Genomic DNA, 11383 nt, shown 5'->3' with positions numbered 1-11383 from the left:
TACTGATCAATTAATGGCCACCTTACTCGCAATGCTATACCATAACTCGCAACATTACCGGGAAACTAAATTCCTAGGCAAGGGCAACATTGTAGCCTTGTCCCTCACCATTCCAAGGCAGGAACCTGGCTGACAGCTGGTTAGAAGCAGAGCTCCGACACCTGCCAAGTTCATTGTGCCCAGCACGCAGACACTGGTAACACAACCCTGCCCTTGTTGCGAGACGTAGGGTCGGCTACACCCAGCGGAGACTATAATTCCTCTCGCGAGAGCACCAGCAGGGCGGGACCGAGCGGCGCCGGGATGTCAGCGGAGCGCTCCAGACCGCCGCCCCTCTTGGCGCAGCTGGGAGAGAGGCGCGCGCAAGTAGAGAGAGGGAGCGGCCGATGGTGCGCACGCGCAGAAGAGCTAGCTGGCAAGGGGTGGGGCAAGGGCCCGAGGGCGAGGGGCGGGGCCTTGCGTCGCGCCGCGGGCACGTCGTTGCGCGTCCTCAGTATTTAATGTCTCTGTGTTCGCCCGGCCTAGGCTAGCACGTGGGGGAGCGGCCGAAGCGCTGTGTATCGCTGCGGGGCACAGCCGCAGGCCTAGGTCGCGGCCGGGGGGGTGGTGGCGGGAGGACTGTGTACCTTGACGGTCGCCCGGGAGCAGGTAAGTGGCAGCTGACACGGGCATCCGCCTGCGGGCCCGGAGGGAAAGCGAGTTGGGGTGATGGGGAGCCTGAGCTGCAGGTGCAGTGTGCGACGCGTGCGGCAGGTGCTCCAGGGACGGAGAGGCGTGTGCACGGCGCCAGCTGTCAAGCGGACGGGATTGTACCTTGGTGGCCAGCGCGCCCCCTGGCTCTCCTCCCGTGTCCGGCGGTCTGCCTGCGGGCTGCTGCTGACAGATAAGCGTGCGCTGAGCTCGGGGCGCCGTTCTGAGCTGCTGCTTCCCCCTCCCATCCCCCGCAGTCACTGGCCTCTAGGATGGAGATGAAGGCGCAATTCCCCGGGCGCCCCGGTGCGCCTCAACTTTCCCAGTGCTGGCTCACCCTCCTGGGTAGCGAACCCGACCGCGTCCCACCCAAGGTCGTGCAGTCTCTCTAGCGTTTACTTTTCAAAGGTCGTGTGTACCCAGTTTGAGCGTGGAGAGGAGGCAGCAGGGCTGCCTCTGTCCAGGACCCAGTGCCCACGGCGAAAGAAGAGGTCCTTGGGGACCCCTTCCCTGGCCGAGGGTTCGAAGTTGGAATTGGTCACTTTCAGAGCTTCGCCTAACTTCTGGGCCCGGTTGACTCGCTCTGGGTTGGCCCGGTAGTGATGGCAAACCGGAGCAGGTAGGCAATGTTCCTGGAGTTCAGTGTCGCGAACTATTGGAACGGGCTGTGCTGTCGCAGCGGGGAGGCTGGGATGCCAGACAGGTCCCTAGCCTATTGGCGGTGGAGGACTGGAAGAACAGTTAGGGTCTGGAGGTCGAGGGCTTCGGTGTCTGAAAGGGGATTAGAGTTTGTGGCTCCGTAAGCATGTCCCAAGAGGAGGAGGACCTCTAACGCGAGGTGCCTGCTAATTTCTGGCCTGGGGGGGGGGCGTCTAGGCTCAGTGATCTGGAGGGACTTTGGGGGAACTTTGCCAGGATTATAGGTAAGAAACGAGACCTCCGGACGCGTCGAGGGGCCGACTTGTGTCTACTACTCCTATGCCCTAGGTTATGGCTTTTCCTGTTTCCTTTACGCGGGAGGAAGGTGCTGATGATTGGTATTGGGCTGTGCCTAGGAGACCTCTGGGAAGCCCTGTGCATAACGGCATCTTTCTCCTCCGGGAAATGCCTCGAGCGACCAGTACCTTTCTACCCTTGGGCTGTGGCTAACACAAACCTGGTGGACTTCGCTCCAGGTGCGAGTGGAGGCTTCTCAAACCTGGTGGGGTAGGGTGTATGTGTAGGGCAATTAACTTGAGGTTAAACTGCCGCTCTTTCCCTTACTGAAGTTGAGGCTGCTTGGAATTTAAATTTAATGCCTGCAGTGAAATCAGGGCTGCTGGACCTAATATATGTTGCTTTGCCACCTCCCTCTATACCCGTGTATTCCAATTACCATCCTTGAGCACCGTTCACACACACAAAAAAACTATTCCTTCTTGAAATCAATAACCCGCACGCTCATTTAACTGCAAAATATTTCCCAAATTAGTAACTGTGGGTTTTTTGTTTTTAGGGCTAGCTTCCCCCCCCCCCCCACTTTTTCCTCTATAGGCTTGCCTGTCCTAGACACCCTTTGGTTTTGTAAAGCAGGCCAGCATCGAATTTACAAAAGATCCACCTGCCTCTGTTTCCCTGAGGGCTGGGATTAGAGCGACTGTCTCCCAGCTCCCATTCCTCTTTTAAAGCTACAAAACACTTATAAATTCTGTGAAGGAGTTGCTCTCTTTTCAGATCCTTCTCTTACTGGCATTTAAGTGGCTCACCTGCAGATTATTTAGGACCCTTTCAGAGCCGGAGGGACAAGGGAAGTTATATGTTTGGGGAGCTTTTTCTAACTTGGTGTTGAACCGCCTCTCACCTCTAACCTGTTTTGTAGGTTCTGGGTAATTCCTGGGTGTAGTCTTGTGAAATATAAAAGAAATGGCCTTGGGTTAGAGGAGGGCCTCGTAGCCTACAGATATGCAAATCAGTAAAGCCACAATTTGGGAATTCAGTAGGCTTCGGTCTGCAGTGTGGGCGTGGCTAATCCAACCCAGCGTGGTAAAACCTAGTCTGGGTCTAGTTAGTGAGTTTGTGTCTATGCGGAGTTCCTTAAGGGAGCCGCTCGCATCTCCCAGCTGTTTGTAGAAATTGCATTCACACTTGGCCACTGCTGGGTAACAGCAGAGATACAGGTATCTGTTGTACGATGCCTGCTCAGATGCTAAAAGCGATGTGTCGGGTTGCGGAGCATCAATACTTTAAAGCAATTTGTCTGGCTACCCGGTAACCCAGATTATATTTGGACCTGCTCCCCAGGCTGGTCGTAGTCAGAGTTTGTGGAGGAAGGTAGTTTTAACTTCCAGTTTTCCCTTTCTCGTTCTAAATATGGATGGAGATCATATTTAAGATTTGAAGCTGGGCGTAGTGGTGCATACCTTTAGTACCCCCACTCGGGAGGCAAGAGGCAGGAGGTTTGCTGTGAGTTCAAGGCCAGCCTGGTCTACAAAGTGAGTCTGAGACAGCCAAGGCTACACACAGAGACCTTGTCTCTGAACCCCGCCTCCCTACTGCCTCCCAAAAAAGTCTTGGGACGATGCCAGGTATATGGTAGGCATATACCATACTTAATTATGGCATCCCTCCCACGCAATCCTTGTGTTTGACTCACACATTTAAAAATAAAAGCACTCCCTCCCCTAGTCTCTGACCTAGTAACTTGGTTAGAAGGAAAAGGAAGACAGATTCTGTTCTCCATGCTTTGCCATCTAGCCTCCTGGGTCAACGAGTCTCCAGGCCTCGGAGCTCATGTGCTTGGAGAACTGCTCCATTTTCTGTGGCCATTCCTTCCTAATGCTCCTTGTGAGTTTGCCGTGTGCTGGCCTCTCTGCGGCCCAGTCTTTTCCTGGGTGGGGTGCAGTGGGGAGTTTGTAGCTGCCATTTGTTTCTTTGAATAGTCACCCTAGGGGGTTCTGTGGGCCCCAAGTGCCACTGAAATCATCACATCATGTTTGAGAGTTGCTAACCTCTACAGTGTGGTGTGTTTAAGTCCTAAATCTTGCTTCCCGAGGCTGATTCTTCCCCCTGGTGTAGTCAGGCTCGTCTTTCTTAGACAGTCTCGTCTTTCCCAAGTACTTGAGAGTGAACATAGGAGCCTTATGCATGGTAAGTAGTGTACCCTTGAGCATTAGCTCCAAGTGGCCTTTTCTTAATTTTATTATTATTTTTTGGGGGGGGGGGAACAAGAGTCATGCTATGTATCTGAGGCCAGCCTAAACCCACAATCCTCCTGCTTCACGCTCCCATGTGCTAGGGTTAGAAGCACATACCAGCACTGCTCACTGCTTTTCCTTAACTTAGTTTTTCTCCTGATGGTGCATGTCATCTGTCCAGGTCCTCCTCGTTTGGATGCCCTTGCAGTTCTTAGTAGTAAACGTTCTGTTCCCTGTCCTGTATGCTGGCCTGGCCGCTTGTGTTCGCTCAGCCTTGTCATCAGAGCCCATTTGTGTCGGGAGCAGAGCAAGGCAACGAGGTGAGTTCTGGAGGAAAAGCATGCAGTGCTCAGGCCAGAGGAGGCCTGTCGCTGTCACTCTCCCAACTCCCACCAGCCTGTTGGCCCTCTATCTAGGGTCTATTTTTTCAGTTGGTAAAGGAGACTTGGTGAACTAAGGGCATTAAAAGTATTCTAATTATGGGCTGGAGAGAGCATGAGAGAGCTGGTCAAGTCTCAGGCTTATACCTGAAGAGTAAGTATTCTAACTCTGCTGTGGGAGTTAGGGCGAAGTATCTGGAGCCAGTTAGAGGATTGTGGTTGCCACCTCCCTCAGCAGGAAAAGTTTTGGATGGTGCAGGTCTAGAATATTCTTTGTCCTGCTCTGAAATCTTAGTTGCCTCAACCTGTAAATGTCTAAAAAGCACGTTTGTGTTTTAGTGTCCACAAACACTGTCACTTTGGTGACAGAGGTTTTCTTTCCATGGCATGCTAAGAAGCAAGTTCTAGTCTACAGTGAGGAGGGGAACGGTCCCTTAGGGAATAGACTGAGAAACAATCTTACTGAGAGGCCTGGGCACAGGAGCATAAAGCAGAGCAGACAGACCTGAGGTCGTCGGGTAGCCACTTGGGGTTGGGAGCGTGTTCGTTACTGGTTCTCTAAGACCTGTCTGTGTTCAATTGTCCTTGATCTCCAAAATGTCATGTCACCAGACCTGATAGCTTCCAAAAGGACCTCAGTGTGAAACCTCTCTGCTCAACAAGTTTGAATTTTCATTCTGTGCCTGTAATACACAGGGTTTCTCTGTGTAGCCTTGGCTGTCATAGGACTCACTCTGTAGACCAGGCTGGCCTCAAACTTAGAGATCCACCTGTCTCTACCTCCTGAGTGTTGGGATTAAGGTAGTACACCACCATGCCCAGCTATCTTTTTTTTTTTTAAGGCAGGATTTGCCTGTGTATCTCAGGCATGTGCTGTATAGCCCCAGCTGGCCCAGATCACTGTCAGAACCTTCCAAGCATTGGAATTACAGACGTTACAGACATGAGCTACTGTGTCTGAATTCTCAGCAGCCCATGCTAATGTTAGGTGTCCTTTTAAAGAAAGCAAGGGGAAAAGAGCAGTGGCTACAGTGTAGATCCTGAAATGCTGGTGTGGGGTGTGCCTATGGGGAGTGGACTTTATTCTAGGTGACCCTTCTTTCTTTCTTTCTTTCTTTCTTTCTGAGATACAGTTTCTTTACATAGCCCTTGCTAGCCTGGAACTCACTTTGTAGAGCAGGCTGGCCTCCAACTAAAAGATCCACCTGCCTCTGTCTCCCAGGTGCTGGGATTAAAGACATGCACCACCACACCTGGTTTAGGTGGCCATGTTGTGTGACAAAACTTTTCCTGGGGAGATCACACAACAGACCAAAGTGGATACCACCTAAGTCCAACTTGGTGAACCTATGAGTTTTATTGGGGTTGCTTATAGGGGCAGAAACTATTCAAAAGGCAGCCACATCACCGAGGCCCAAGCCCGCATGGTGACAGCTCACAAAGCTGGGAACCTGGAGCGCACTGCACAGACTGCAGGCAGCTCAGTGGGTTGGAGAATGTCCTTCCGAGGGGACTCTGGTCTAAACCTCTTCCAGGCAGCTGGTCTGTTTTTGCAGCTTTCCTGTCTTTTTTGTGATTCAGGTTTTTCCCCTCTGAGAGGGTCTTTCACCTTTTGTAGTTTACTCTGACAAGGAGGAGCCTAGTGAATCTGTTCAATTTTAGGGAGTTCCTGAAGTCAATTTTTAAGTTTACCCCCATGCAGGAGGCAGTGTTCTGGTCTGGGAAGAAACTTACTACAACAATTTATCTGGTTCTGGGTCTGCTTTGTTTACACCTTTCCAAAGTGGCCTTGAATTTGATGCTACAAATGTGCAGCCTATTAGAATGCTCTACATTAATTAATCTGTTTATTTATGGAAGTGGGCTTGTACTGTGTTGTCTTGGCTCCTTGGCTCAAGGGACCCTCTCTCAGCTTCCCAAGTTACTAAGACTACGGGTGCACACATACCCCTGTGTCTACCTACCTGGCTTCCTTGTTTGTTTGTTTGTTTGTTTGTTTGTTTTTCGAGACAAGGTTTCTCTGTGTAGCCTTGGCTGTCCTGGACTAGCTTTGTAGACCAGGCTGGCCTCGAACTGAACTCACATCAATCTGCCTGCCTCTGCCTCCCAAGTGCTGGGATTAACGGCATGTACTACCACGCCTGGCTCTTGTTTGTTTTAAACCATACTGTTTTTATCCTTTCATCTCTGAAGTTAAGTATCTCTAGTTTGAAACTGAGATTCCCAAATAGGGTAGATAAACCCCCGCCCCAGAACTCTGGATGGGTGGACTGGCTTTGGATCTGGGTTAATGTGTTCCTTCCCGACCCCCTACCCCACCCCCCAGACAGGGTTTCTCTTGTAGACCAGGTTGGCCTTGAACTAACAGAGATCCTCCTGCCTCTGTCTCCTGCTGAGATTAAAGTCCTACCACGCCTTTAATCCAGGACAGCCAAGGCTACACAGAGAAACCCTGTCTCAAAAAAATCAACCAACCAACAACCAACCAACCAAACAAAAAACAAGGGCTGGAGAGATGGCTTAGCAGTTAAGAGCACTCACTGGCTGTTCTTACAAAGGACCCAGCAGTTCCCAGCACCCACATGACAGCTCACGACTGTGTGTAACTCCAGTTCCAGTGGATCATATGCCCTCACAGATTAACATGCAAACAAAGCACCAAGACATATAAAAGAAAAATAAATAGAATTAAAAGCAGAGAGCTAGCATACCTTTCATGAGTTGATTTTTTTTGTGTGTGTGTGTGTGTGTGTGTGTGTGTGTATGTGTATGTGTTTTTGTTTGTTTTTTTGAGACAGGATTTCTCTGTGTACCCTTGGCTGTCCTGGACTCCATTTGTAGACCAGGCTGGCCTTACAGTGATCTGCCTGCCTCTGCCTCCCAGAGCTGAGATTAAAGGCACGCACCACTACGGCCTGGCTCTTTCATGAGATGTTTAAAAAAAAAAAAAAAAGTTTATCCCACAGATGGAGCCTGTAAGTGTTTTGAGTCGCTACAGCGCTGTGGAGCTAGCAATGCTGGTCCCATTTCATGGAAAACTGGCGTACAGATCTTACTCTCAACTCTTTACAGAGCCCTGTCATCATGAAGGAAATGCACTGAATAAGAAAGCCTGGGGGCTGGGAAACTGAGCAGGTTGCAAGACAACCTTGAAGTCACTCATTCCTTGGCTAATAATAACATTACCAGTCAGACCTCACATGGAGGTCATGAGACCATCCCCTGGCCCTCTGCAGGCTGTTACCCAAGAGAGGAGGAGACAGTAAGGTCAGTCCAAGGCAGCCCCCAGACCCTTCTCTCCAGCCTTGGTCTGGCTGGGCCTTTGTGAGCATGAGGGGCAGCACCCCATTTGCAGGCAGCTCTTGTCTACTGTTCCTCTCTTGTCACTCTCACAGAGACGGAGCAGTGACTCCCAACTTGTCCAGTTGCCTGGAGAGGGACCAGCTCTTGAGGATAACCTCCCAGCTTTGTCCTTTGGCTTTGGTGGGACCCACTCCACCAAGCTTCAGGTTATTTTTAGCAGATGGTATCCTTCAGGAGAGTGCACGTGGCCGCAAGTGTCCAGGACAGGTCCTTCGGTGGAAGGAGGAGACTAAAGCCACCTTAGAAACTGCTGTAGCGGCTGAGTGCTGGGCTGCTTAAGAGGTCTCTAAGGTAGCCTTTTCTATTCTGGGTTGGGGCTGGGCCAGAAAGGCATGTGACTGAGGCCAGCAGTGAACAAGGGAAAGGGGCCAGGTACTCTCTTAGGAAATGAGGGACCCTTGTTTCCCCAGAAAAACATTAACCCCCCCCAACCCCCCACCCCCCCCCACCCCCGCCATTCCCCGTCCCATCCCTGCCTAAACCTAAGGGTTGGCCATGGAGTAGCACAAAAAGTCTGAAACCATCTGTTGACTGGCAGTCAATTATTATTTTTTCTGGCTTTCATCAAAGTACAAACACAGGGAGGCAAAGTGGTCCCAGGAGGTAGGTGTGTGTGTGTGTGTGTGTGTGTGTGTGTGTGTGTGTGTGTGTGTGAAAAAACCAGGAAAGTGTGCGGCTGTGTCCTGAGCCTCATCTGCATCCCACACCTCTCACCCCCACTGTTTTGTTTTTTGGTTTTTTTTTCTTTTTGCTAGGAAGAAGCCACTGAGGCGGAAGAGGGATGAGAAAGGAGTTTGACAAGTTTGCCTGTTCCTCATACTTGTCTCCCCGCTCCCCCCTTCCTCCTTCCCTCTAACTCAGCTGCCAACTCCAGCCCATCTTTCTGTTTCTGATTAAGAAGGCTTCACGCCATATAAGGCCCTCTGCGGCCTGTGCTTCACGCTGGCTGCAGAGCGAGGCTGTTGTTGCAAGATCTGGTTCGAAGGAGTAGCGAGGGCTTATGCGAGGCTGTGAGTGCACTGTGTGCGTCTGCACCTCCCTCTAGGGGCTGGGCCCCTTAGTGGGCTGGGCCCACTAAGGGGTAAGGGCTGAGGACACTGGTCCAGCAGTGGCTCTCTAAGCTAATGTGCAGTGGGTTGCAGGGATTCCCGGAAAGCATGCTTGCTGAGACTTTGGGTAAAAAAAAATGAGCCAGTTTACCCACAAAGCATACCTGTTATGTTTCTAGCCAGGGCCCCGTGATTCTGGAGGCAGTTTATGAATTCGGAACAGAACCCCTTAACACTTGAGGACAGTGGCCCCTCTGGAAGTGTGCCCCAGTATGTTTCTGTGAGTCCCGTGGTTCCTTAAGTGTGGAGCCAGCCATTCCTCCGGCCCCGTCTTGGACTCTCCTTGCCGTCCCTTGAGCTAGCCGACTTGTTCCGGCCTGCGACTTTTTCTGCACCGCCTTCGTCCTGGCATGTCTCCCCGCTGTTCCAGCTCTGAGGTGCTGATGGCCGCTCTCCCAGGAGGCTTTCTCTCACCCTTCTGCACAGAGCTTCCCATCCCATCTACTCTCCTTATCCTCTCTCATTCCAACCACAGGGCCCAGAAAAGATGGACAAGCATTTCTTGTTCGTTCTCAAGACAAGGTATCTCTGTAGACTTGACTGTCCTGGAATGGAACTCACTCTGTAAACCAGGCTGGCCTCAAAGATCTGCCTGCCTCTGCCTCCCAAGTGCTAGGACTAAAGGTGGTGGCACTAGTGTCTGGCCAGCAAACTTTTCTTAATCCTCTTATTACTTTTACATGCATGGGCAATATGCCAGGGGTGCCTTAGGGCTCTGTGCTCTCAAGCAGTGCAGAGACTAAAGGCATATAACATTAAGTTCTTCATTGCATCCTATTGCATTTAAATATCTGAAATGTGAGTCCTCCCCCCCCCCCCACATTTGCTGCCTGAGAGACAGCCCCTTGTCAGCCCCCATGGAACTAGCTCACGCTTGGTATTGATGGGTCCTGAGGGGTCCTGCTACTTAGGGGTGGGGAGACTGTTGCCATGGTTCCCAAAGCTCTATCAGTGAGCATGGTTTCGTCTTGAGTTTTCCTCTTAGTTTCAGGGTGTCTGAAGCGAAATTGCCATCAGTTAGGAGAAAAGAGAGGATTACAAGTTTGTGTGAGTTGATGCTACTACATGTTTATCTTGGTTAGCAAAAACACTATGTGGCAATAGAGCATCTGTTGCATGAAGTTTCGGCAGGGAGTGGTGGCATATGCGTGTAGTCCCAGTGTTTGGGAGGCTGAGGCAGGAGGATTATGGTTTTTGTTTGTTGTTTGTTTTTTGAGACAAGGTTTCTCTGTAACCTTGACTGTTCTGGACTTTGTAGACCAGGCTGGCCTCGAACTCACAGGAGATCTACTTGTCTCTGCCTCCCTGTGTGTTGGGATTAAAGGTGTGCACCACTGTGCTCAGTTTAGGAAGGGTATGGTTTAAAGATTTAATTGAGCTACATAGTAAGAACCTGTCTCAAAACCCAAACACCAGACCAACAGCAAAGTCTATGTGACAGCACTGGGCATTGAACCCAGTGAAGCTAGGCAGGCCACACTGCCTTTTTTTTTTTTTTTTTTTTTGAGACAAGGTTTCTCTGAGTAGCCTTGGCTCTCCTGGACTAACTTTGTAGACCAGGCTGGCCTCGAACTCACAGCAATCCACCTACCTTTGCCTCCTGAGTGCTGGGATTAAAGGCGTGCACCACCGCCTCCTGGCTTCTGACTTTTTTTAAAAAAAGATTTTATTTATTTATTACATATATAGTATTCTGCCTGCATGTACTCCTGCACGCCAGCAGAGGGCATCAGATCTCATCATAGATTGTTGAGCCACCATATAGGTGCTGGGAATTGAACTCAGGACCTCTGGAAGAGCAGACTGTGCTCTTAACTATTGAGCCATCTCTCCAGCCCCCCTATACTGGCTTTTTGATTATGCACAAGGTTTGAGAAGATAGCTCTTTGCTGGGGCTGTGTGACTCTGGCACAGGGCTCACCCAGACTGTACCAGACAGACCCTGGGTTTGATTCCCAGACAGTCCTTTTCCCTGTGAGAGTACCACGGAAGCAACTTTAGCTTGCCTGCTTTCCTTCCTTCCTTTCTTTCTTCCTTCCTTCCTTCCTTCCTTCCTTCCTTCCTTCCTTCCTTCCTTCCTTTTCTCTCTCATTATTTTGAACTGTGTGTATGTGCATGTATGCATGTGTGAGGCCACCTGCCTGCTGTGTATGAGTACCCAAAGAGGCCAGAGGAATTGTGTTCCCTGGAGCTGGACTCAGAGGTGGTTGTGAGCTGAGTGTGGGTGCTGGGGCCTGAACTCAGCTTTGAGTGGTCTCTCCAGCTTTCTAGTTGTCCTGTTGACTTTTACCTGTTTCTGGTCTGCTTCCTTGCTTCTTTCTTTCTTCCTTTCCTTTGTTGCTTTTTTTTTTTTTTTTTTTTTTAAGGAAATGCTGTCTGGTTTCCTACTGTGAAAGAGTGTGCACTCAGTTCATTCCTACCCCTGCTTCCTCATTTTCTCTATATGGAACTAGCATGATTTGATAGTTGCTATTCATAAACATTGTCTGTGATTACAGAGTTCTCAATTTTTCATATTCTTTGTCTTTTTTTTTCTCTGTGTAGCCCAGGCTTGTCCGGTATTCACTGCCCTCCTCCCTCAGCCCTCTACCTCCACCCCAAGTACTGGGGCTATGCACACATGCCATCATGCCTAGCCTTACTTGCTTTCTGTGCTTTCCGCTGTCTT

The 11383-nt window shown here is 50.4% G+C and overlaps 1 protein-coding gene across 2 annotated transcripts in view; it reads left to right on the top strand.

The window, feature by feature from the left end:
- The first annotated feature begins 463 nt into the window (after nucleotides 1-463).
- Nucleotides 464-11383, top strand: part of AKAP1 (A-kinase anchoring protein 1) — a 32769-nt gene continuing 21849 nt past the window's right edge. Inside the window, exons 1-2 of one of the 2 annotated variants that reach the window (XM_084748002.1) lie at nucleotides 464-648; nucleotides 4045-4183. The gene's annotated coding sequence lies outside the window, so the exon portion shown is untranslated. The remainder of the gene's footprint in view (nucleotides 649-4044; nucleotides 4184-11383) is intronic. The other variant, XM_084748001.1, reaches the window with a different exon arrangement.

The sequence above is a fragment of the Acomys minous genome (assembly GCF_964271855.1).
Source record: "Acomys minous genome assembly, chromosome: 12".
Taxonomy (NCBI): domain Eukaryota; kingdom Metazoa; phylum Chordata; class Mammalia; order Rodentia; family Muridae; genus Acomys; species Acomys minous.
The sequence above is the reverse complement of the archived record's forward strand: the minus strand, read 5'-3'. Positions and strand labels throughout refer to the sequence as shown.